We start from the raw sequence: 4,019 nt of genomic DNA on the forward strand, positions 1-4,019 counted from the left end.
CACACACATCAATTCTGACACGACCAGAAAGAGTTCAGGCGCAGGACCAGGGCTTTACCTGCTTACCTATGTATGGAAATAGACACTAATTTAGAACTTCTTGTTACTGAGAATTTTTCGATATTAAAACCCAATGTTTTTTATCGAGACGGTTTATATATATCTAACCACTAGACCAACGAGGCAGACAACGAATATAGAACTTATTGCCTTTATAAACTGAAGCATATAAGAACAGATATGTGGCTTCCCCGACTTGCTTACTTAGGTTCAAGTGATAGTGTCACTGAAGATTAGAGGCCAGATTTAGTGCTTAGTGCTTGGACGCTATTTATGTCTAGCAAAAGGTAGAGATAATTTTTTGTTGTTTGTTATTGCGGTACGGAACGAAATGTTCTGCTATATGGTTTTAGTCTTCGTTCAGAAGTGATAAACCTTTGTCAATTTAGAATCGGTTAAAAAATTAAATCTTTAAATAATTTGTATAATATTGCGTAATTTATTTTATGTACTTATGTTAGCTTTAAGCAAACGTCGATTTAACCTATTTTCTTTGTTTTTTTCTATAATATGTTATTATAAAATATATCACTATGAGTTTACATGTTACAATTTGTGAATTTTGTGTACATTTTATGTCTGTCTAATCTGGAACTAATAGCAACACATAGAGAGATATATTAGGATTATTTTCACCTAAAATAAAAAGTAGGAGAATCAATATTAGGATTATATTTATCTAAAATAAAATGTCCGGCGCATAACAAACTATCCGATAAGCCGACGTATTGAATAATAACATTATTGTATATTATTATTCTCACTCATGTATAATACATTTTTAAATATAAAATACAAAATATATAAAATATATTTAAAAATATAAAATACAGAGGCCAGCCAGTGGCGGGAATAGGGTCCAAGCCACCGGTGGTCAGGGCCCCAGAGAGAGGAACTTCCTCACAATACGCGCCGTGCCGAGGAGTACTGCCTTCTGCATCAGGCTCTTGACCCAGCTGCCTAACGAGAGCTTCTTAAGGTGTTGGTCGGGGCTCTTGGGCATTAGGCCATTCGCTGAAACGACTATCGACACAATAACTGCTGTATTCACATCCCACATGTCGACAACCTCGTGAGCTAAGTCAAGATATTTTATTTGCTTATCCTTCTCAGCCTTCACGAGATTCTCGTCATGAGAGATGGTGACGTAAACAATTATCGTGCGGCGCTCTGACCGATCTATCACCACTATATCAGGCTTGTTGGCGACAACAGTCCTGTCAGTGATTATAGATCGGTCCCAGTACAGTGTGATATGACCATTCTCGAGAACTGGGTCGGGCACATACCTGTAGTATGGTACCTCTGATACCACAAGACCGTATCGAAGTGCAAGTTGTTGATGGATAATCTTGGCCACTTGATTATGTCTGTGCAAATACTCTCCGTTAGCAAGACGAGAACAACCGGAAATAATATGTCTAAGGGATTCGCCCGGTGTGTGACACGCCCGACATATGTCCACCGTGCCATCCCTCACAATATACTTCCGGTAATTGTTCGTCATGATAACTTCGTCCGTAATTGCACAGACAAAACCTTCGGCTTCACCGAATAGGTTGCCGAACCGTAGCCAAGATACGGACGCCATAAAGTCCACATCGGGTCCATGAAGGGCCCGATAGAAGCGTCCGTGTAACTCCTTGCTCTTCCATACCCCCTTGCGGTTCTCAGTACTCAGTACTACAGGTTTGCGCCAGTTCTCTTTGCCTAAGGAGAGCGGAGTTAGCCCCTTTTCCATTGTAACTACATCTCGGTGCATATCCAAGTCAGTGTGGAGAAAATACTCCCTGAGTTTATTTACTTCACGGTTATGTAGGGTCTTGGCATTTAAAAAGCCACGGCCACCACATCTCCGTGGGATATACAATCTCATCACCGAAGACCGAGGATGATGCATCCGATATGCAGTCAGCAGGACACGGACTCTCCTATCCAAGGCGTCTAGTTCTTTTTGAGTCCACTTGAGTATGCCAAAAGAGTACATCAAGACCGGCATGACATAACCATTGAAGACGCGAACCTTATTGCCAACCGACAAAAGACTTTTGAGAACTTTTTTTTATTGCAGTCACCTTCAATGTGGTCGACGGGCACCGACCAGTTGTTGTTGATGTTGATGAACGCCCGCCCCACGAAACGCACTATACGTGGACGCGTATTCCCTTCCTTAAAACAATATAGTTTTCCAATGAGCAGTCTAGTCTCATTAATACGCTTCTCAATCCTGCTTTGCCAGGCCGGTGCAGCAGCCTTTGGTCGTGTAGCTCGTTCGGTGTCTTCAAATGTAACACCGACTACACGACATGCTGCAACAGCCGAACAAAACAGAATTGAGTGCGTATCTTCGAGATTTCCACTGCTCTCAAAATAATCTGCGAGCAGTGAATCCAGAGTGCACACTAGGTCCCTATTCCGTTTAGTCATGGACAAACGTGGCAACCGTGGCCTAAGCTCAGCGGGAGTGTTACGATACTCCCGAATCACATCTCCACATTATTGTTGATATATATTTATTCATGTTTGTATATACGTATATTTTTTTATGATTGGTCTTACAATATCTGTTTTACACCTGTTCAGGTTTAAAACTCAGATTTAAGCTATTTTACATAAATTTCTTTAAATAATTTTATGACAGCCCAATTTTTTACATGTTGACGTATTGGTTGGTTGCCAGGTATATTATTATTTTTCTTTATTTATTTACACTCATGCATAATAGATTTTTAAATATAAAATACAAAATATATTTAAAAATATAAAATACAGAGGCCAACCAGTGGCGGGAACAAGGTCCAAGCAACCAGTGGTCAGGGCCCCAGAGAGAGGAACTTCCTCACAATACGCGCCGTGCCGAGGAGTACTGCCTTCTGCATCAGGCCCTTGACCCAGCTGCCTAACGAGAGCCTCTTAAGGTGTTGGTCGAGGCTCTTGGCCATTAGGCCATTCGCTGAAACGACTATCGGCACAATAACTGCTGTATCCACATCCCACATGTCGACAACCTCGTGAGCTAAGTCAAGATATTTTATTTGCTTATCCTTCTCAGCCTTCACGAGATTCTCGTCATGAGGGATGGTGACGTCAACAATTATGGTGCGGCGCTCTGACCGATCTATCACCACTATATCAAGCTTGTTGGCGACAACAGTCCTGTCAGTGATTATAGAACGGTCCTAGTACAGTGTGATACGACAATTCTCGAGAACTGGGTCGGGCACATACCTGTAGTATGGTACCTCTGATACCACAAGACCGTATCGAAGTGCAAGTTGTTGATGGATAATCTTATTATTATTATAACGCTCTATAGGTGTCATCTCGTTGTTTGTTTGACTAAAATAAAATATAATTGAACTCTAACACCTACTGAATGACATTTTCTATTTTGGAGGATATAGGATATAAGGATTTTGTACATACGCAATATTTTTTGAAAATTAACAACCCTTAAAGTTGAACGTTTGTATGGAATTCATTTTTGAAAGTCGAATAATGAAAGCTAGAGTTTATGCTTCTGTTGAACAGATGTATCAGTGTTTCTGAAAACTCATTTCCTTGAGAGGGTTAAAGTGGAAAAAAAAAGATATTGTAACTATTTTCAATGAGCCGAGATGGCCCAGTGGTTAGAAGGCGTGCATCTTAACCGATGATTTCGGGTTCAAACCCAGACAGGCACCACTGAATTTACATGTGCTTAATTTGTTTATAATTCATCTCGTGCTCGGCGGTGAAGGAAAACATCGTGAGGAAACCTGCATGTGTCTAATTTCAACGGAATTCTACCACATGTGTATTCCACCAACCCGCATTGGAGCAGCGTGGTGGAATATGCTCCATACCTTCTCCTCAACGGGAGAGGAGGCCTTAGCCCAGCAGTGGGAAATTTACAGGCTGATTATGTATGTTTATGTATGTTATGTAACTATTTTCAAATCGAAAATCGGTGTTTGTGC

Source organism: Vanessa tameamea, chromosome 23, assembly GCF_037043105.1.
Source record: "Vanessa tameamea isolate UH-Manoa-2023 chromosome 23, ilVanTame1 primary haplotype, whole genome shotgun sequence".
Lineage (NCBI taxonomy): Eukaryota > Metazoa > Arthropoda > Insecta > Lepidoptera > Nymphalidae > Vanessa > Vanessa tameamea.